The sequence below is a fragment of the Ictidomys tridecemlineatus genome, chromosome 1 (genome assembly GCF_052094955.1).
Source record: "Ictidomys tridecemlineatus isolate mIctTri1 chromosome 1, mIctTri1.hap1, whole genome shotgun sequence".
Taxonomy (NCBI): domain Eukaryota; kingdom Metazoa; phylum Chordata; class Mammalia; order Rodentia; family Sciuridae; genus Ictidomys; species Ictidomys tridecemlineatus.
The window spans coordinates 8,637,951-8,660,611 of record NC_135477.1 but is presented as its reverse complement, the minus strand read 5'-3'; the positions used below and the strand labels follow the sequence as shown (position 1 = coordinate 8,660,611).

General features: G+C 51.2%; 1 protein-coding gene and 1 long non-coding RNA gene across 15 annotated transcripts in view; one reads left to right on the top strand and one right to left on the bottom strand.

Annotated features, from left to right (window-relative positions):
* Tacc2 (transforming acidic coiled-coil containing protein 2) overlaps positions 1-22,661 on the top strand; it is a 186,924-nt gene that overhangs the window by 68,626 nt on the left and 95,637 nt on the right. The window lies entirely within an intron of this gene.
* LOC144367365 (uncharacterized) lies at positions 4,732-10,993 on the bottom strand. The gene is made up of 3 exons (XR_013426772.1): positions 10,017-10,993; positions 9,861-9,916; positions 4,732-9,438 (listed from the first exon to the last, which is right to left on the bottom strand). It is a non-coding gene; the product is annotated as an uncharacterized LOC144367365 (long non-coding RNA).

The window sequence follows — 22,661 nt, the reverse complement described above, 5'->3', positions numbered from 1 at the left end:
AGTGGACCTTGGACACTCTCCTGGTAGAGCTAGAAAGAAAGTTGGGGGCATTCTTATTTTATGGAGGAGGAAACAGGCTTCAGATAGGGAGGACTAGGGAACTGACTGGCTGCAGAGTTAGAACAGGACTCTGGCCCCTGGCAGTTGACATCGTGCTTTCCCTGCGTATCCACACTGAGCCCACTGCCAACCCCAGCCACCCCAACTGTGCTTCTAGGCTTTCAAGGAGACGACCCCACTCGGGACTAGAGCAGGACAAACACAAGACTGGGTGTTGGCAGAGCTCAAGTTCCAACTCAGAGCCAGGCACCGTAGCACATGCCTGTAATCCCAGCTGCTCAGGAGAGGCAGGAGGATCACAAGTTCAAATCCAGCCTCAGCAACAGTGAGGCGCTTAGCAACTCCGTGAGACCCTGACTCTAAATAAAATACAAAATAGGGCTGGGGATGCTTCAGTGGTGAAAGGCCCCCGAGTTTAATCCCCAGTACTCTCTCCCCAAAAAAGTTCCAACTCAGGTTCTAGCTCTGTGACCTGGGAGCTGCTATTGCCCTCCCTGAACCTGTTTACTCTCCTGTAAAATGGGTCCCAATCTTTCCTGTACAATGTGGTTAGGATTAAGTGAGCCATTTTATTAAGAGCACCTAGCACAAGCACTTGGTAAAAGTTCCCTTTCACTTAGTTCTCCCTGTTGCTTTTATATCCAGCAACACCTCAGCCCTTAGGGATGTTCTGTCTGTGTCTCCTTTTTTGCAGTTGAGAAAATGGAGGGTCCAACAGGCAGCATGGTCAGAGAGCTAACAAAGAGTAAGAGCAAGGACTGGACCCTCTCTTTTGGAAAGCTCCTTGGACCTCAAGGCCGTGTTTAGAACCCTGATCATCAACCTGCCCGCTGGGTGGACCCTTGGGGAGGTTGTTCTCGGAAACAACACTGTCCACGAAAGCTTCCTACAGCCATGGACATGTTCTGTATCTCCTCTGTCCAATATAATGGCCGCTAGCCTCCTATGGCGATTGAGCACTTGAAGTAAGGCTGGTGCTGGGGAGCTGAATGGCTGATCTCGTTTGGTTTTAACTAAACAAGCTAAAATTGAAACTGAATTAGCCGCATGGGGCTGGAGGAGAGCAGAGGAGAGTGACCCTCACCTACTGCATAGGTTCTGTGTGTGAAGCCCTAGAAGTTTCCTAGGCACTTCTTGGTGCTCACAGAGCATTCGATTCCCTCCCCCTCAGCTTCCTGGCCCTGTGCCTGGGAAAATCAGGTGGTGGAGTCTTTGTGGTGCTGGGGATGGAACCCAGGGCCTCCTGCATGCTGGGCAAGCCCTTTACCACGGAGCCACACCCCAGCCCCCAGCTGATTGTGTCCTTAGAGGGTGGAGTCTGAGGTGTGTTCATGGCACAACTGTGCAGCAATAAGGACCCGCAGGAGGCACCACCTTGGCACTGGGCCAAGGAGGCACACTCCTGGCCCCCCAGCAGCCTGCTTTTGCCAGTGGCCTCACTCCCAGGCCTGCAGAATGGCCTGTCCCTGAGCAGAGGGGGTTGCAAGGTCAGCTGGCTCGCAGTAGCTGGGGACCCCTACCTACCTGCACTGCCCCCAGCAGCCCCACCCACTAGGGTTCCTGGGAGGGAGCCAAGTTGAACAGAGTTGCCGCCTTCCGGTTGACGTCTCTGTACTATTCTTGTCCTAAGAAACCGGCAGGGTGAGAAAGAGGCTTAGCATGCAGTGTCAACAGGCCCCAGCTCACAGCACCTGGGCCCGACTTTCCTTTCTTCTTTCTTAATGCCTCTTAAGTTGTCTGCAATGTTAAATATTTTAGCAGCCTGTGATTCCGACAGAGATGGTGGAAGGGTTTCTGTTTCCAGAGAAGGCCCTGCAACAGGCCTGATTACCAATACCCTTAGTGCCCTTTCCTTCTGCAAGGCTGGCACCAAGAGGTTAGGCAATCAAAACCTCAGGGGAAGGACACATCCAGGCCTCACGGAGTGGGAGGATGGGCCGAGAGAGGATCCCAGGATGCAGAGGCTCAGCCCAGTGCTGAGCCACCATGGCAGGAGGAGAGCAGGGCCCTGAAGCTGCCCCTGGTGAGTGGGGAGATCTGGGGGAGGAGGGCCTGGGCTTGAGGAGATCGGGCTGCAGGCCGAGGTTCAAGCCCTGCTCCCACTCTGTTGGGGGAGGCACAGGACTGTACCAAGCCTTGGCAGGTGAATGGGCTGATGTGTCCGGGGGTGAAGGAGAGTGGAAATGGGAGTAGATGAGGCAAGATAGCACGCCTTGACTGTGACTGTGCACTCCATGGACGAGGCTCTGAGCTGGGGGAATTTCCAGGCAGCTCCATCTGCACAGCGGATCGGCAGTCACCTGGTGAATGTGCTCGCAGGCAGGTGCTCAGAAGGGAAGCTGGGGTCTCGCCTGTGGGGGAAGGGCTGGGATGGCACTTGGCAGCGTGGGGCACTGGCTCCTCCACCAGGAAGAGCTGTGGGGTGCACGGTCAGGGGCAGGCATGTCGATGTGATGTGGTGGAGTGACCACAAGGCTGCTGACTCCACACCCAGTGCTCAGCCTGAGAAATCGGGCGTTCAGGGTGCCTGTCTACTCCTCTGTGCCTTCTTTAAAGCACAGCACACCTTCACCTGCCTGGACCTCGTACCTCCAACACAGGATTAGGAAGGGCATCAAGGTCTAAGTTCTTGGCCTAGAAGGGTTTGTGGTCATTTGGATGTAGAGTCATTCCAGCCTCTGGCCAGGAGGATAAGCTATGCTCTTCTTTCTTGGGGAACATTAGACTCCCAGGGCATGGCTCTTGGTTACCCAGCACCTGATACTCTGCATGATGCTATAAGTGTCCATTGAATAATTGAATGCAGCCAGCTATCAGGTGTGTTTGAAGGTTCCTGTCCTAGAAAATGAGGTCAGACAGGACTTTGGAAGCAGAAGGCTGAGTCTAACTTCCGGTCTGCTATTAGACTCTTCAACCTCAAGCAAGTTCCTCAGCTACTCAAAGTCTCAGTTTCCTCACGTGAAAAATATAATACTAGGGTCCACCCCTTAGAATTACAAAGGAGATTATATAAAAATAACATGTGAAAAGCCTATCAGCCTGCCTGCAGGCCTGCGGTAAGCACTTAAACACCAGGGCTTATTGTTTTATCATTACTATCATTATCATCACCATTTGAATCTTAATACTATTATCAAGGTAGGACTTGTGTTTTTACCCAGTGGCTAATTGGAACTTGCTGAAGTTCACATAGTTGGCTCTGGTTTCTTTGGAATGTGCTAGGGCCCTCTGATGCCCTCCCATCCTGTGGCCACCTCCGACAAGGGTGGCCTCAGTGTTGCAATATTGTATTGGATGCAAGGTCAAACCATCTGGCACTCGCAGTGAATGCAGTCTTGCTTTGGGGTTAGCCTCTTGCCAAGAGTGGCTGCAGAAGGCTGAATGCTAACATTAGCAGGAGCGAGAAAGTGCCCGCGTGGGTGAGCGGGCATACCACTTGGGAAGCAAGTGCTGAGCGCATCTCCCGGGACAGACTGCCTTGACTGTCTGGCCATGAAGTTTGGAGCTGCCAGCCTATCCCAAGCTTCTAGAGGGAGGGGCAGCATGGAGAGCTGCCTGGCCCTGCCCGCCTGCTGGATGCCACAGCACAGTCCTGGAGGAAGAGACCCTTTCTGGCAAGTGACCAAGCAGCTGGTATTTAAGTGCACATGGCCAGAGCTGGCAGGCAGTGAGAATCTGGAAAGGGTGGGAGTGCCAACCCTGGGCTTGAGGTCTCAGCCCTGGGCCAGACTGCCTTTCTGGGCCATGTAGGAAGGATGTCGGGGCAGATGAGCCTCTGGCTCCTGATGCTGGGTAGCAAGGATGCCGGCCTTGGAAACGGGAGCCACACCACGCCTGGCTCAGGCATTCACAGTGTGAAATGTCAGACCCAGAAGGGCCTTCAGGATCTTCTGCCGCCTCATTTTACAAATGAGGGACCTAAGGCCTGGAGAGGGTATGTGTCTCCCTCAAAGCCACACAGCCTGTCAGGGCCACTGATCCAAATCATTGAATACGTTTCTCTGCTTTCAAGATCAGTGTTCTTTTTTCTCAACCCACTGACACACTAGTGCACAAGTGACACTGTTGCCAGCTTCAGGAAACATCCCTAGAGCAAGTCTGTAAGTTTGTTGTTCTAGATTGTTTCCTGGAAGCAGTGGTGGTTTAACATAATCTTGAGCTTGGGTTGTGTCTGAGGAAGCTGCCTCTGCAGGCTTGCTCCCGCTTTTGGCAAAACAAGCCAGGCTGCAGCCTCTGTGTTGTGTGGCTGGCCTTCCTTTGCTGTGTCTGAGGGCTGTGCGGGGGGATTGCAGGAAAGCACCACGAAAAGTGCTCCCAGGTTCTCCAGCTCATGGGGATGCAGGGGTGCAGAGCGGGAGCACCAGCTGGGCTTTCTCCCACAGGGGAAGGTCCTGCTGAAACTCGAGCTCTGCCTGCTCCTGCCCATGTGTCTGTGGGAGTCCTCTCCTGAGAAAACCCTCAGAACACACCATGGTCTGGTTCAAGTTTCTTTGCAAACAATTGGGCCATGAATCCTTGGGAGAGAATTTTTTTTTTTTATTGGCGCATACTAATTATGAAGAACAGTGGGTTTCATTGTGGCGTTTTGTACGCGCATACAACATGCTTCTACCAGTTTATCCCCCAGTGTCTCCCTTTGTCCCCGCCCCTGGCCCCCTTCCTCTACCCTAGTGGTCTCTCTTCTGTTTTCTTGAGATCCCCTTTTGTCCCCTTTCTCCTTTCTAGCATCCAGACAAGAGAGAAAACATATTATGACCCTTGTCTCTCTGAGTCTGGCTTATTTCACTTAACATGACGTTCTCCAATTCTATTCATTTTCCTGCAAACAGCATAGTTTCCTTCTTCCTTGTGGCTGAATAAAATTCCCTTGTATAAATATACCACGTTTTCTTTTTCTGTTCATCTTTTGACAGACACCTAGGCTGGTTTCACAGCTTGCTATTGTGAACTCTGCTGCTATAAACATGGATATACGTGTATCGCTATAGTATGTGGACTTTAATTCTTCTGGATAAGTATCTGGATCATATGGTGTTTCTGTTCCTAGTCTTCTGAGAAACCTCCATACTGATTTCCACAGTGGATGTGCTAATTTACATTCCCTCCAACAGCATGTAGCCCTTCCACTCCCATCCTCACTAGTGTTTATGATGATTTGTGTCATTGATGATTGCCATTCTACTGGAGAGAGACCGAATCTCAGTGAAGATTTGATTTGCACTTTCCTGGTGCCTTGAGATATTGAGCAACTTTCATTTTTTTTCATATAATTCTTAGCCATGCGTCTTTCTTCTGAGAAGTGTGTTTAGTTCATTTGTCTGTTGAATGGATTTTTACTTTTTGATGTTGAGTTTTAAGTTCTTTATATATTCTAGATAATAATCCTCTGTTAGAAAAGTAGCTGGTAAACATTTTCTCCCATTCTATAGGTTCTTTCTTCACGCTCTTAGCTGTTTGCTGTGCAAAAGCTTCTTGGTTGGGCGCCATCCCATTTATTGATTCTTGGCATTATTTCCTGAGCTACAGTGTCCTACTCAGGAAATCACTGCCTGGGCCAATGTGTTGGAGCATTTCCCTGTGCTCTCTTCTAGCAGTTGCAAAGTTTCTGGTCTTATTCCAAGGTCTTTGATCCACTTCGAGTTGACTTTTGTGCAGGGTGAGAGATAGGGATCTATTTTCTTTTGGTATTGGGGATTGAACCCAGGGGCGCTTAACCACTGAACTACATCCCAGCTGTTTTTGCTTTTTATTTTGAGACAGGGTCTTGCCAAATTGCTATGGCCCCTGTAAGTTGGGAGGCTGATCTCAAACTTGCAATCCTCCTGCCTCAGCCTCCCGAGTCACTGGGATTACAGGCACACACCACTGCAGCCAGCTAGGCATCTATTTCCAATCGCTTTACATACGGACTTCTTGTTTTCCCAGCACCATTTGTTAAAGAGGCTGTCTTTTCTCCAGTGTAAGTTTTTGGCACCTGACAAAATGCAGAATTGAGTTTTGCCTGAAGGTGGAAAGTTTATTAGAAACCACCAGGTTCCCTGTGAGACTGATGTTTAAACCTCTTGTTTGGTTCATGTTTTATCTTTGGTGAGAAGGATTCTGTAAAAATGGGACATAGAAATAGCCCCAGTGGGGAGAAGTCTCTGCTTTCAGAAAGTCCCTTTCTGTATATGTGCTCAGGAAGTCTTTGTGGGATGACTGATGAAATACTGCCTTATCCCAAGTTGATACTGCCTTGGAAGTCGCCATCTGGTCTTCATTCCCCCAGTGTTGAAGGATAAACACCAAGAAACACCCACTGAGGCAAGTGCAGAAAAGTTTTATTTAAAAAGAGACCAAGAGAAGGGGACGCAGAGCTGGGTGTCTGAGGCAGTGGGTGAGTCTTGCCTTTTTATAGATCCCAGGTTTCCTTCCTCCCCACCCTGTGACTGTACCAGGCAGGAGAAGAGCAGCCTGGGGTAACCATTAGCCACTGCTTGTGTTGGGAGTAGGGATTCCCCAGAGGTATTAGCAACCCATTTCCTTTTCTTTGATAATCATCCCATTTAGCCCTCATCTTTCCAACCTGATCATTTACTACCTACCCTGACCACCTGTCCTTCACCCCGTCTTACAGTCACAAGGTACACTGAGGAGATGCAACTCCCACTGCCTAGAGTGTTCCCTTCCTCCCAGCCTGTGGCCCTTTGTTTCTTGCTCAGTGTTGGACCAGGGCCACTCACTCACAGTACCTTCCTGGTGCTCACTATTTTTGTAGCCACTTCAAGTATCGACTTACTATCTTTCTTCAAATTGCTTCCTATTTATTTCAATGTATTATTTTATTTTTGTCCCCAGCAGTTATCTGTAAAGTTCAGGGTTGGTGTGCTAATTGTCTTTTTTCCCTAACATGCTTTAATTTTTTTTTTGTAGTTGTAGATGGACAGAATGCCTTTATTTTATTTGTTTATCTGGTGCTGAGGATTGAACCCAGTGCCTCACACATGCTAGGCAAGCACTCTGCCACTGAGCTACAGCCCCAGCCCCCTAACATTCTTTAAATGTGTTGCTATTAAAATACTCTAATCTGAGAAATCCTAACATAGTAACACCCTCTTATCCTCTGAAACCCAGCCTAACTATTCCTCTTTGGAAAACCTCCCCGTACCTCTCACAAGGCTGGCTTCAGTGTTCATTTTGGTCTCTGCTGTGAGACAGTCATTCCTTCCTCAACTGTAGGAGCGGGCACAGGGGCCACTTGCGTCTGATGTTTTAACCCTAGTGCTTGGCACAGGCCTGAGATCATGTAGTATTCAATAAGTGGTTTGAATAGTGAATGAATCCCCTTTAGCTGATAGAGGCTTATGCTGCCTGGCAGAGTGGGTGCCCCAACTAGGCGCCCTGTGATTCTCTGAGAGTAACATGCTGTAAGTCAGGACCCCGCATTCCCATGCTTCCACCTGGGTGCATGTCAACAAATCCCACATAGGAACTTGGATGTAGACACCCAACTCCCAGCAAGGAGCTAGTAAATCCTTCATCTAGGGAGGTCTGGCCTCTGTCCCTCTGCATCACAGGTTCCCTGTTAACCACCTAGCCGTCACATGTTTGCATGAAGTTGGGACGTCACTAGGCCAGGGCGGAGGTGGCGAGGGCTCTCCTGCTGCTCGGGCCTCCAGCTCTTCAGCTCCAGTGCCTACTGCACCGTGTTGCTGGGCTTCTTGGTTCCACGTCCCTGCTTCTTGTCTCTTTAACCAGAGCCCATCTTCCTAGGCAGGGCCTGCCTTGTGCATTCTTATACCCATGTGGGTACTTGGAACGCTGATTGCACAGATTTCCCCCTGGCTTCTTAACCTCGTGTCTTGTTGCTTCACAGCCTGAGCAAAATCTGGCTGCCACAGCAGTGTATTCCGAGAGCTGCCGATGCTGAGCAGGGCGCTGTGTGGTGGACAGGCAGGACTGGCGTAGGCATCGGTTGGCCTTTTATATTCCAGAAGACTTCCTTGGCACACGACCATTTGCTTTGTGGTTCATCATTTCTTTCTGTGCCTGATGTCTGATCTCTACCAAGCAAGCACTTCTTGGCCTTACAGTCTGTGGGTCTTTGAAGGTGCTTTTGGCTGCAAATAGCAGACAACTCAACTCCAGAAAGCCTTGGCACTGGAGGCTCATCACCTCTCCCAGCAGGAAGTGCAGAGGCAGGGCACTTGAAGTGAAGGGATTCGTTAGCTCAGTGGTGGCTCTGAGCACCCACCTCCTTTCCTCTCCTTGCCATCCACATTTAGCATGTGGGTTCACGTCCTGCTGCACCATTGCAAGCTGGTGGTGGCTGCTCTAAGGCATTGTGCCCTCCCATGACAATGTTGACAGACAGGAAGACACGTGGAGGGCAGGAGCTATGACATCTTGTGTCCCCTAAAAAGCAAGGAATAGCCAGGAGCGGTGGCACCTGCCTGTAATCCCAGTGGCTTGGGAGGCAGAGGCAGTTCAAGTTCAAAGTCAGCCTCAGCAATAGCGAGGTACTAAGCAACTCAGTGAGACCCTGTCTCTAAATAAAATACAAAATAGGGCTGGGGATGTGGCTCAGCGAGTGAATATCCCTGAGCTCAATCCCAAGTACCTCCCCCCCCCAAAAAAAAAAGAAAAGCAAGGAAAATGTCTCCAGAAGGCCTGGTTGACTTCTCCTCTGTTTCACTGACCCAGGCTGTCACAGGACCAGGCCTCAACCAACCATTAGAACAAAGCAGGAAGGAGACGAGGAAGGGAACCCAAGTTTTGGAGGCACCAGTGCCACCTGCCACAAAAGTTCCAATTTAGCATTCTGCAAGTGGGGATTGAAAAGAATCTCCATCAGGATGATCCAGAATGTTTTTGTTAAAATGCACGTTTCTGAGCCCCTTCTCCAACCTCCTGAACCAGAACGTTTGGAGCCTGGGTCCAGGAATCTGCTTTTGAACAACCACCTAGTTGTTGTTTGCACTAGGTTTTCAGTAAAGTTCAGCCCAGGGACCTGATATGTGTGGTTTTTTCCTACTTACATTTTCTGGTTTGGCAGGGCTGATTCTTTAGAAAAGAGTAGGACAAATAAAGATTTAGCTTATAAAAGTTCCTTTCTTAGTTCTTGTCTTTTAGAGTTTCAAACAGAAATGTTAATGATGCAATGATGCTACCTGACATTTACTTCAAAATAATCTGGGAAGCAGTAGAGAAGAGGGCATGTGGGTAAAACGGCCTTAGCCAGGATTTGATAACGTGGGGGCTGGGTAATATATGTAGGGCTCATTATATTGTCCTCTCCACTTACCTTTTTAAAGTCTGCAATCAAGACATCTGCTCTGTGGCTGGGCTGCCTTTGACCTTGGGTCAGTCACTGTCTTTCTTCAGGTGTCTCCTTGGGTTCTAGGATTACATAGCAAAAGTTCTCTATAAATTGGTGTTTTTCTATGTCCTCTTTTAAATTTTTTTCCTTTCCTCCTAATGTAACTTTTCTCTACATAAAATCTTATGCAAAATCAAAGAAATAACAGAAGTGGACAAACTCTAGTTGCAGATGCAGTGAGTGCCTCCCAGCCAGCCTTTAAAATCACTCTAGAAGCTGGGCTTGGTAGTGTACTCAGGAGGCTGAGGCAGGAGGATGACAAGTTCTAGGCCAGCCTGTTCAACTTAGTGAGACCCTGTCTTGAAATAAAAAGGGCTGGGGGTGGAGCTCACTGATAGAGTGACCCTGGGTTCAATCCCCATTACCACAAAAAGTTTCCAGAAACCCCAGGACTCTGGAGAAGATAGCCCAGCACCTACCACATGAGGGCAGCTGTAAATACCTGTACAGGTCACGCTGCTGCAGAGGCCACAGCCCTGTGTGCAGATCCAGGGAATCCTTAGAACAGAAAAGATAGTCATGGATGCAGTTTGTAAGCACATTCCTTCTGCTGCGATTCAGTCTTCTATAAATTCCAGGTGCACCAAGACAGACTCACATGCATTCACCTCTCTCCTGCAAATTGGTATTGTGCTGTTTCCCTGGCCAGGAGCTGGAAGAACCACAGTGCACCCTTCCCATCACTTCAGGTGTCTCCCGGCCCCATTCCTGGCTGAAGCTAGGACCAGGGTTCTGTAGGTTGGCAGTGAGGTTCTGGTGTGGATACGTCTCTGATGCATAGCAGGATTCTACTCTCAATCCCTTGTGATGTTGGGAGTCTTTGAATTCTTCTTCTAATGAGTATGCCCTACATGGGACATACTCCCACTGGCTGTTCATGGCCACTGCACTGCCTGATCTTGGGGACACCTCAGAGGTTCTGGGTCAACCTTCCTCAGCTAGAGTGTTTCCCCAGCAATGAATGAATTGTGTGAGACTCCAGAGATGTTGATGAATTCCTAGATGCCGTCTTATTAAAATCCTTCAGAGAGGGCATCACAGTAACAACTGGTTCCTACTGTATTAATTTCCTATTGCTGCTCTAATAAAATGCCACAAAATCATGGCTTAAGACAACACAGATTTATTTTCTTACAGCTCTGTAGGTGAACCATCTAACATGGGTCTCAGTGGGCTAAAATCACTCAGGGCTGTGTTGTTTCTGGAAGCTCTTGGGAAAAATCAATTTCCTTGTTTCTCCAGTTTCTAGAGCCTGCCCACTTTCCTTGGCTCATGTCTCCTTTCTCCATCTTCCAACCAGCATCTCCAGCCCTCTGTGTGTGCTTCCACCATCCCATCTCTCTATCCCGGCTTCTCTCCTCATCTTTCTCCTCTTTCTCTGCTTCCTCCTCTTGTACTTGGAAGGACCTTTGTGATCACCTTGGGCCCCCCAGATAATCCAGGATCATGTCCCTATTTTAAGATCAGATGATTGGCATCTTTAATTCCCTCCACACCTTTAATTCCCTTTTGCTGTATTCACTTAACACATTCACGGGCTCCTGGGACTGAGACTTCGATGTCCCTGGGGCCTTCATTCTGGTGATCACATCCACTAGTAGGTTTCAAAGCATGGCTGTTCCTTCCAATGCCATGAAGCTTGTGCAGCTGTCAACAGGGAGGGCCTGATTCTCCTAACAGGGGTGGCACCTCAAGTTCACCTTTGTGTTTGGCCCAACTGGAATGCTTGAGCTTACAAGGGGGTGAGTGGATATGTTTTTACAATAAATAGATCTGGCCTGGGAGTGGGGCACAGGAACCTGCCAGACTGACTGCGCCTTCCAGTCCTTACTCACCAATGGCTGATGGTATACTTTTGAACAACTTACCCTGTTTGGGTCTTAGTTGTTACATTTGTGAAATGGGCACGATAGCATATTCCAATAAGCTCATGATAAACATGTGAACAGAGAATCTCTTTATATTTCCCTCAGAAAGGTGACTCTTAGAATCATGGAATTAAAACAAAGAATGTTTTTGTGGAAATAAATTCGATGAATTCTACAGGGAATTTTCCTTTGGGGGCCCTCAGTCCTTGGGCATCTGTTTCTTTAAGAGAAGGAAAGGAAGCACTGAGTCACTTGTGAGTGTCTTGCCCTTTGATCCCTGAGTGTATAAAATATAGCAGTGCTTTCTTTGACACTGAACTTAACAGGAAGCCTGGCACACACAAATAGTTACCCACTCTTCTCAGCTGGGGTCTAGCTGCAGAAATCTCCAGAGAAAATGTGATCTGCAATGGTGAGGACAGGTAAGCACACTTCTGGGTGCAGTGGATGTTAGTGAAGGAAGGGGTTCACTTCAGGCTCTATGGGGGGGTGTTATTCACAAACCAATAGAAACACACGTGTTCCTTGGAATAAGGAGGCCGGAAGTGGTGTGAAGTAGCCTCTGCCTACTTCAGAGGGTGCCACAGCCAAAGAGAAGCAGGTTAACAGTTGTGCAAACTGTAGCACAGTCTGGCTTAGAACCAGCGGCGAAGCACCCTCAGGACACCCAGGTGGAGATAAGAACCAGAAATTGGTTCAAGGAACAAACCAAGCTCCCTCTGCCTTAGCTTCTTTCTGAAGTTTCCCCGGGTAGCATGCAGGCAATCCCTCACTCCCTCCTCGCGGAGGAAGCGTGGACTGCAGAGTTGGGCTATAGGGCCTGCACTTGGCCTTGGTGGTCATTTCACACGCTGATGCCTTCCCCGCGTTGCCATGATTAGTGGAAAGTGCCGTGGAAAAACTAAGAACTGTAACAAGTTATCATGACTCAAAGCCTCCTGGAAGAAGTCTGCGGGATATTGAGGAGTGGCGGGCGGGCGGCAAGCGTGTCTGTGTGTCCGTCTTGGCCTCTGGCTCAGTCGCCGCAGGGCAAGTGGGTGCGCTTCCGCGCGGTGCTCCGTGCGTCTGGGCGCGCCGCGGGCCGCCCCGTGCATTCCTGGCCGGGGAGGAGAGCGCGGCGGGCGCCCTCGCGAGCAGCTGGCTGCGCGCTGGCCGGGCTCGGAGCGCCAGAGCTGGGGGAGGAGCCTGGCCGGGCCGCCGCCGCTCTCCCACTCATTGGCCTTTTGTGCTGCAACTTTCCCGAGCCCTTCACCGAGCCGCGCAGTCCCAGTGCCGTTGCCCGGGGAAAGTTTGCGTCCCTGGCTGGACCCGGCCTCGGAGACTCCACACGCAACGCTGTGGCTTTGCTTGAAAAAACCCAGCCGCTCGGCGGTTCTTTGGCCGCTGCGTCCCCGGAGGAAGGCAGCTCGGTGAGGGCCATCCTGGATCGCCCCGGGCGGGTAAGTGCGCCGCAGCCACAGGGAGGCGGGCGGCCGGGGTCAGGGAGGAGACAGGCGTCCCCAGGACCTTGGCCGCCAGACAAAGGCGTGCTAGAAGTGGTAGCGAAGCTTATTTTGGCTTTCCCCGACAGGAATTGGTAAAGGATGGAAAAGTATCTAAATACACATTTGTGTCTCCTGCTGGCAGTGGAGTGTGTCTGCAGGGGGGTGGGGACTGAGGGGACCTGCGGGCTGGTCTCCTCGGGTGGGTCTGTGCTGTCCCGGGTCTGCATCCATGGCAGGATGTACACCAGTGGCTGGGATCCCCACCCGTGGTTGGAGTCCCTGCCTAAGTTTGGGGTCTCAGCCCGGGTTGAGATCCCCACCCATGGGTGGCGTCGGCGCCATGCCCCTGGGCTCCTTCTGAGTTCGTGTGGTCCACCAGTTCTCGTGGGGGCACCCCCAGTGGCCACAGCGGCGCGTGGATTAGCCATAAAACTCTGCACTGGATTTCCTCCGAGTTTGGGACTTTTAAATTCTCGACTAGTTACGTCAGCGGGCGCACTTCGAGGCTCTGGCGCAGCACGTGACCCGGCCGAGCTTCCCCTTGGCGTCCTTGGCTCCCACTGCCGGGTGTTCCTCTGACTTTGGGCGTCCTGCAAATGCGGCCTCAGAAGTGCTGTGATTGGCCGCGCAGGCCCAGAGCGCTCCATGCACCATCCGTTTGCATGCTGTTCCTGCAACTTTGCTGTACTCTATACTTGTCTGAAAATGCCTTTTATCATCATTATCATTATTGTTGTTACTCCTGGCTCCGTCAGATGAGAAGGCAGGAATATGTGGTAGCTGGTTGAAATAACGCTGAAGTACATTGTGGAGAGGAAGTAGAAGGAGCCTGTGGAGGCGGGAGGAGAGGAAGCCCTGGCTTAGTTGCTGCCCAGCTGCCCTTCGGGGGTGTGCATGTGCACCTGTGACAGTCCCAGCCCTTCTGTCACAGCACTTGGAAAATCTAGGACCCTAGGGCTGTCTCTTATCAGTGTTAAGCCAGAGTAAAGTTTCAGTTCTGCTATCAGAGAACTCTCCACAAACGGATGCCTTATTGAAGTCACATTTCAAAAGCTGGTTCCATTATATTGGGAAAGGACTGGCAGAGGCTATGGCCTGAGGGTGTGGTTCATCTGTGGTTTTCATCCATTCAGATTGTAGATTTCCATGGTGACTCTTGTCCAGCGTTTTCAGGGTTGGCAGTTGGTGGACTCCTAACAAGGGTTTTGTTGGGCGTCCCACGGGGAGTCTTAGAGAGTTACCTCCTAGGGTGTCTGGCCTGCTCCCGGGCCAGGTGGGAGGGCCTCCTGAGATTGGGCTGGTTGTACTGGCTGCAGTGAAAAGGAGTGGGTTCCCACGGGACTGCATCTCTCAGCCTGTCCTCCCGGGCATTTTCCTCTGAGGAGAGCTGGAACAGGAAATAGGCCAGTGACCGCCCTCCTTGGCCAGAGGCATAAGTGGCTGAGCCACCTGTGCTCTTCCTGGGCTCTTACACTGTCACTGCTCCCTCATCAGAAGGGACATCCTAGCCTCAGGGTGGGACCATGCAGAGTGGCCTGCTTTGAGTCACACTTACTCACATACAGGCATTACTGCTTGTGGAAATCTGCCAGTCAAATGTCACACTTCTCTGAAACCTAGATCAAATTAGCCTCCTGTCCCTATCCCATTGTCTCTCGCAAGCTTGAGCCCTTAGAATATTTTTTTAATATTTATTTTTCAGTTTTCGGTGGACATGACATCTAACATCTTTTTTTTACATGGTGCTGAGGATCAAACCCAGCGCCCCGCGCATGCCAGGCGAGCGTGTTACCGCTTGAGCCACATCCCCAGCCCATAGAATATTTTAACTATTAGGAAACTGGTTTCATTAAAGATACGAAAAGGGAGATTCAAAGAATTGGCTAGGTCTTGGCTAGGATTGCTCCTCACTGTGAGACTCCAACCCAGGGCCCCAGATACCTGGCCTGGTTCTCTGTGCTAGGTCCACAGGCGACCTCTTTGGTTTTATTTAGCTTTGTATCATAGTCGTTTGTTTGTTGCTTCTATGGAGACAGACACTGCTCGAGGGAGGACATGTCTAGCTCGCAGTAGCACTGTACCAGTGACATGGGGCCTAGGGGGTAGATGGTGGTTGAATTGAATAAGACGCAGGCCCTACCTCCAAAGAGGTATGCTTGTGTGTGTGTGTATGTGTGGGGGGCTACCCAGGCATGTGCCCATTGGACAGCCTGTAGTATAGGGGTAACACTCCAAGCAACCAGGAGCATATGATAGGCATCTAGTGACTAAGAGTCAGGGACACTACACATGGGACACACAGTCCAGCACAATCAGGAATTGCCTCACTTCAAATGCCAATAGCATCCTGCGTAGTGGACTCCGCAAAGTTGGTGGAATCAGGAGAGATGTAGTTGGGAGGATGAGCTAAAGGGTCTCTGGCCTGCCAGTCCCCAGGCTGACCTGTGTATACATGGGTGTGTACTCTGCTGGGACCTGGTTCCAGAGCCAAAAGCAAATGGTCCTTAGATCATTGTGATTTGGGTGTGGCAGGGCCTTGCACCTTTGCACAGATGATCTGGAGGAGGTTTGGGAAGTTGGTGATAGAGCCAGTGACCAGAGCTTGGCAAGAGGAGCAAGTCTAAGGTAGAGAAGGCCACCGGCTGGGTCCCCTGTCTCTCCCCAGTGACCAAAGTCTGTGAAATCTATCTTTGTCTGAACTTTCTCTGTCTCTCTGCCATCGAGGTCACGGTCCTTGTTTTGCGGCCTCCACTGTCATTTCCACAGCGACTCCCTGTGATGACAAAACATCCCAAGGATTATGAAATCATTCAAAGACCTGGGGAACTAACCTCTGCAGGGCTTTGCCTCTAAAATTAGGGCAGGGGGCAGAGGAATTCTCCAGGGGGTGAGACCAGGGCCACAGTGAGGTTGCATTTCAGGCCTGTGGAAGATCGGCTCTCGGCCCCTTCCCCCTCCCTCTCCACCCTTATAGGGTTTCAGCCTCTCACTTAGAAATGTATCCAGGGCTGCCAATTTAGAGAAAGCAAGGTTCCCAAGACTCATTTCCCCTGGGGTGGGGAGGGGCAGGGTAGAGAAAGCTCAGGATTTGGAGACAGAGATTCTCTAAAGAGGCCCTGACCCACCCCTCACCAGCTGTGTGACTTTGAACAAGTTGTGAACCTTCTGAGTCACTTTTCTTTAGTGGGAGGCTAGTGACTCCCCCCACCCCTCGCGTGCCCACAGCAGAGCTGGTAAAATATTAAGTACCGGGCAAAGGAAAGATCAGTGGTGCTGGGATTTTCCACCTCATTGTAATTTAGAGAGTTGGATTTCCTAACACCTCCTGGAGTCTGTTTGTACTATTTTTCTTGGTAAACATAAACAAGGGATCAGTACTAATGAATGTAGTTCTCTTTTGTTTCAAAGCCACTTCTTGACCCTGCCGCCTGGGAGCTGGTTAACTGGGTCCCCCCTTGGGCTCCTCCTGCCTGGCCTTGCTAGGCTGCCCATCAATCTTCCCTACCCTTCCCTAAAAAGCAAGTGGAAATAAAAGAATATGGAACCATTTAAGCCCCTTGATGGCACGGGCCTGCTTTCACATGGTGACAGTTCCCTCTGGGAGAGATGTGCCAGCTTGGGAAGGGATGGCAGGGAGTCCGGGCCACCAGCCTTGGTGACATCCTTTCTCATCCACACCTTCCAATCCTGGAGCTTTCTGGAGACTCCTGCAGGTGGCTCCATGCTTCAAAAGAACAGGAAAAGTTTAACTGCCACCTCTGCTCTCTCTAGTCCCCGGGTATTCTGTTGTCAGCCACATGCGAGGGTCTCTCCCCATGAGGGCTGCGAGACCCTGCTCTTTTCTGTGTGCACCTCAGCGTCCAGGGCTTTGCAGGGCAGAATATCTTTCCAGCAGTTTCTTGTTGGACTAACAAATAAATGTCTCCTCTCTTGAACTGTGAGACTAAAGGCTTTGCTCAAGGTCAAGACTTCCGTCATGGTGGGGTGGACATGTGGAGGTAATTTTGCTGCTTGTGTGGTTTTGGAATCAGGGAAAATCTGTGACTCTGATCAAAGAGACACAGAACTGGATGGATGAGGCTATTTTTTCAGTTCTGTTGTTGGTGTTGTTTTGTTTAGGAATCGAACTCAGGGCCTGGTGCATGCCAGGCAGACACTCTACCACTGAGCCACATCCTCAGCCCTTGTTTTTAAATTTTGTTGTGTCCATGTGAAAACCCTGGAGGTATTTGTTGAAGTTTGGCTTATTGACTACTGGGAGCCTGTTCTCAACCTGGAAAATTCAGGGGGAAGCTGATTTCTGGCCTGAATGTAGTGGCAGCCAGGCAGACCTAGTGAGAGCAGCGGTTAGTATTGGTCTGTTATTGTTACTTTCCTTGAAACCAAGCAATATTTATTGAACACCTGCTGTTCATCGAGGACCAATAGTGAGATGGACACTGTGCTTTACCTATGTTTAAAAAAAAATATTGTGATTCAGCAAACCAGATGTAACATAAAATTTATCATCTGAACCATTGTTAAGTGTAGAGTTCAGTAGTGTTAAGTACATTCACCTTGAGAGAGAGATCTCCAGAACTTATTCATCTTGTCAGCCCGAAGCCCTGAATCCATCATACAACAAATCCTTTTCCGCCTCGTCCAGGCCTGGTACCAGCCATTCTACTTTTATTTCTATGAGTTGTACACATTTTTGCTCTTATTTCTTTGAATAAAATTTCAAGTAATGTATTTTATTCCCATTTTACACATTTAGAAACTGAGAGTTTAATGAACCTAGTTAGGGCTTATAAATGGCAAGTAAGTGCAGAGCTCGATTCTGGCTCCGACTTGTGTCCAGGGCCTGTGCTCTTTGTCAGGTACTTGCTGTCCTGCCCCCTGCCCTGACTCTCAGTTGGCTTCTGTGACAGTTTTGGAAGTGGCAGTGAACCTGTGGGCTTGATGCTTTGGCCGGGGGAGGATCCTGAGCTGGGATCGCAACCTGGAGTGCGCTGGCCATTCAGAGCGTCCCTTGGTTTTGTGTGGCTTTGATGAGGGGCACAACTGCACTGTTGCTCACCTGACCATGTGGCTTCTCCCAGCACCCAGAAGGGTTTACTTTTTGGTCTTTGGGGAAGACTTAGCTGTGGCTAAGTCGTATGTGAGGAGAGGGTTCCTTCCTCCTGCTGCCCAGTGGAGCCCACAGGGATCTGGAGCTCACGCGGCAGGTCACCCTCTGCTTCCCAGCCTCAAGTCCTAACCCCTGGGGTTGGGCCAAACAGGCTCTCCCTGTGACCTCCCCCAAGCTGTCCTTGTCCAGCCAGGCGGGGGGGGGGGGGAGACAGTACTTCTGGAGCCTTGGGTGTGAATCACAGGAGCATATCTTCAGGTCGGAAGGGGCCCCAGAAGACCAACAGTCCAAACCCTCATTTTGTGGAGGCTCCTGTACCGTGAGAGGGGCAGGGTTCCTCAGTGGTTAGAGCGACTGCCAGGCCCCTGACTGGCTGTCACGCCTTTCCCTGAGGGGTGGCCCCTGCAGCCCCGTCGCGGCTGCTCGCTCACACTTCATGCTCTTTTCACTGAACTTCTTGGGAAAGATGCTGCTCCAGGGAGGCCACCAGGTCCGGGGGTCTGAGATCTGGGGTCGAGCAGCCTGAGGGGGCTCGGCCTCCTGTGGTAAAGGTTTGTCTTGGTCCGTTTCCTGCTGCTAATGACGCGGTGCCGCACGATTGGACGTGTTAGAAAGGAAAAAGGCTTATTTTGACTCCTAGTTCTTGTCCAAGATGGAGGGGCCGCATCTGGGGGAGGCCTTGCTGGCGGAGTCCTGAGACGGCTCAGGCGTGGTGTCAGGAGTCGGGGAGCAGGAGAGGCCTGGCCAGACTGCTTCTGTATTAGACCACCACTGAGACCACCTGCTAATCAGTGATCACTCAGCAGAGCCCTGATGACCCCTCACAGTCCCACCTGGTCCCACCTGTTAGCGTCTCATAGTAGGCGCTGAATTTCCATGTGAGGTTCTTTTTGGGGGGTGGGGGTTAACCATACTCAAGCCGTTCCTAGGAGGCTGCCTTTGTTTTTTTTTGGGAAGTGCTGTCACCTTGCTCAGAAAGGACCTGGCTCATATGAGGTGCTCATAAACATTGTGTCATTTGTGTTCATTTTTTTTTTCCTTTATTACAGGGAATTGAACCCAGGGGTGCTTAACCTCTGAGCCATATCTCCAACCCTTTGTAAAAGTATATTTTATTTAGAGACAGGATCTCACTAAGTTGCTGAGGTTGGCTTTGAACTTATGATCCTCCTGCCTCAACCTCCGGCGCCGCTGGGATTACGGGCATGTGCCACGGTACCTGGTTCCTGTATTCCTTCTTAATCCACGCCTTGCTGGTGTTCAAGCTCCAGGGTGCGTGAAGGAACCGTGAGCTCCTGAGGTTGCACACCTGGGCAGGAGAGGCAGAAGAGAGGGTCTCAAGAACTTGGGCAAGCAAGGTGTAGCGCTCACACCTGTATTGGGATTGGTGGCTCCCAGGTGCCAGGCGCTTGCTGGAGAAACATCTGCATGTTTAGTCTTTCAGAACTCTTCCCCCCTTTCCAGGCAGGGCCTGCCGCTGCCCTCTTTGACAGATAGGGAAACCGAGGCTCCGAGTGGACCTGCCCCAAGGCTGCACAGCTCAGTCTTGCTGGAGAGGGTCCCAGCTTGGACAATCTGGCCCCAGTTCCTGGTCTCCTGTCACCTGCCCTGTCCAGCTTCTCAGGGGGAGACTGGGCCATGTGCTTCTTTGCCAAGTCTCTCTCTGTCTCCTGTTCTATAAAGTAACTGGCTGCCTTCTACACAGGGGTCCTGGGGAATCACTAAAGGCAGCTTCTGACAAAACTCTAACATCCTGCACAAACTTAAGGAGCTCTCTTTTTTTAAACCAAAGACTAAATCTTTAAATTGCGGAACTTCCTTATTTGGGAGTGCCAAATCTCTGGCTGTTCTCCCTGACCAGGGCTCCAGGGTCACTTCCAAGAGCTGCTTTCCCCAGAGTCCTGCAGGGGGTGTCTTCCTGTTCCCTAGCTGGAGCCAGGCCTCAAGCCTGCTGCGGCATTTCCTGGCCCCTGTGCCCTTGGACCTGGGTCCAAATCTTGATTCTGTTCTTCACCCTTTCCCAGGAGAGGAACTCGGTGAAATACTTCCCACAGGCCTGGCAAATACCAGCGCTCAGCTGTGTGAGCGGCTCTTATCATTGCTGCTATGATTAATGCTTTATTATAATTATTTCAATTTGTAACAGTGTTTTGTATATATTAAAATATTGTCATCAATGATAAAACCAGCATACTGACACCTAGTCAGGTCCCTCAATCCACAGGATCCGGAGTGTCCTGCCTGCTCTGGTCTTCGGAATGTTTCTATCACCCAGCCCCACCCCTGCCTGATGGCAAGCCACACCTGTCCCATCTTATCTGCCAGATCCTGAGAAGCTGAATTGTTTTCCATTGTGGGTAATGAAGTGCAGCGTGGCTCCTCTGTCCACAGAGCTGCGCACCTGGGGACACACCTGCAGAGCAGAGCAGGGCGGCCGCTCCACACCCGAAGGTGGAAGGCTTAGTGTCGGGATGCCGGTGGGGGACCCTGCAGAGGCTGTCACTGCGTTACTGGGCCTGTGCTCTGACTGAAACCTTCGCCAGCTGGGTCCGGCCCAGCCCAGAACCTGCCCACAGCTCACCCAGACTTGACGCTCCAGAAGGTTTTGTTTTGCTGACTTATGATCAGCTTTCAAGAAAGGAGGCCACAAGGGGCTGGGACGCAGCTCGGTGGCAGAGCCCTTGCCCAGCGTGTGCGAGGCCCTGTGTGAGCAGCGCTGGTGCCGTCTGCTGCGAGGGTGAGAACTCCCTGGTGTTCTCTGCGTGTGGCACACAGTTTCTGGAGAGCTCGGCCCTGAGTTTGGGGCTGTGTGGTCATTTGAAGAGTTACGTATTAGCCTGATGTGGTAGCGCACACCTGTGGTCCTCGCTACCCAGGAGGCCAAGGCCGCAGAGTCCTGGGCAACCTAGTAAGACTCTGTCTAAAAACAACAACAAAAAAACCCCCTTTATCTGTCAGTCTATCACACACGCTAGAAAAAAAGGAGAAGGAATGCTTACAACCAGGGACTCGTCCAAGTCATTACTCAGAATGATGTCAATTTATTAAATTGAACGCTGACTTCCTTTTAGGATAAGACAATAATCTTTAATCCTCGTTAAAGATGAGTGAATGAGAGTACAGGAGGCCTGAGGTTTTATGTGTGAAGCATGCAGTTAATAATGTGGTCTTCGGATCCCTTAGCTGCTCAAAACCCAAGTTGCCTCTGATAGCTCCCGGGTTCCCTCCCTCCAGGTGGGCATTACGGCTGTCCATGACTAACCCCCGCTCTGCAGTGTCCTGAGACCCACAGTGGAGCTCAGTGCCTGAACTGCTCCAGAGCTCACCTGTGGGCCCCTCTCCTCCATGCTGGCAGCTAACACGAGCAAGCGTTGGTTTCCGCCTGTTCTCCTGTGCGCCCCTCAGAGTTTTCTGATGCTCCTTGTCGTCCCTGGGACTGCAGGTTCCCAGGTGACCTTCTGTGGTTCTGAGGTCTCTCCAAGCTGGCCTTGGCCCCAGCTGTCCAGCTGCAGGTCCCATGGCCACTGCCTGATACACTAGCAGGGCAGGTACTAGCCAGACTCCAGAGCCGGACTGAGCTGGGGTCTGGGTGCTGCTGCAGACCTGCAGACCTTTGCTCTATGCTGCCAGCAGGGAGGGTCCTTCCCTCTCCCCATCTGTTTGTCTTCAGTTATATCTATTTGATCTCGGGGTTATTTTATTCCGTAGGTTAAGATCCATCTCTGTCCATGTTGTTTATCTTTTTGAGGTCCAAACAGTCCCAGATTTGGCCAGTGACAGCCTGTTTGAGGTGGTCTTGTCTTTTTGACACGGCCCTCCTCGTGGGGGAAGAGAGGCGTGTGTGCGTGCCTGCACATGTGTACGCACATGGACCTGCGCTCCCTGATTGCAGCCAGCCCGGGAGTAGCCTGGCATGTGCAAATAATAATTCCCCTATCTTTGGTATGGTGGTGGTATTTTGGCTACCCTCCCTGTAGGTAATGACCTCCTGAGGACACTGTCCTCCTCCAGGCCAGTGCTTCCCCAGCCCCTTCCTGTGCACTCCCCTCCCCACCTCTGTGGGAGGAAGGGAAGCCTGTGGCTTTCCAGCCAGGCCACAGGGATGCAGAAGCTGGTTTCACTTTGTGGCCTCTCACAGGCACTTGACCTCTGAGCACTCCTCCAGCCTGAGAGGCGGCGGATTCTAGGCTGGAAGCTCTTGGCGCCCATCAGCCCCTGCGCCCTTCCCCTTCCACACGACCTTTGCTGGCCTGGAAGAGTCCTGTGTTTCCATGGCAGCTTGTCCCTCTGTCACCACCTGCTAGGGTCTGTCCCCCCAACACTCATCTGTTGGAACCCTAACCCCAAGGTGATGGCATCAGGAGCTGGAGAGGCTCCTGGCCTCCTCCACCCCGAGAAGCTGCCCTCTGTGAGCCTCCACCAGACTTCTCGGCCTCCAGAAAGGTGGGAAATACATGTCCACTGCTGATGAGGCACCGTCTCTGGATTGCTGCAGCTGCCCTAAGGGACACCTCCCTTCATAGTTCCCACGCTAGGTGTTGAACTTGTCTTGCTCTCGAGTCTCCAGCCCTGGAGTGGGCCGTCCGTGTCACTCGTGCTGGTCCTTGCACGGGCTCTTCCTGGGGCCGGATCGCACGTGTAGAACTGAAGGCAGCAGACTTTTAGACCGGGGGGAATGGCTTCCTCCCTGAGCAGAAGCCCCCTGCCTCCAGCTCTGAAGCCGTGCCCCAAGGCCCGCGGGAGGACACGTGTTGATCGGAGCTTCCCTCCCTGACTTTCCA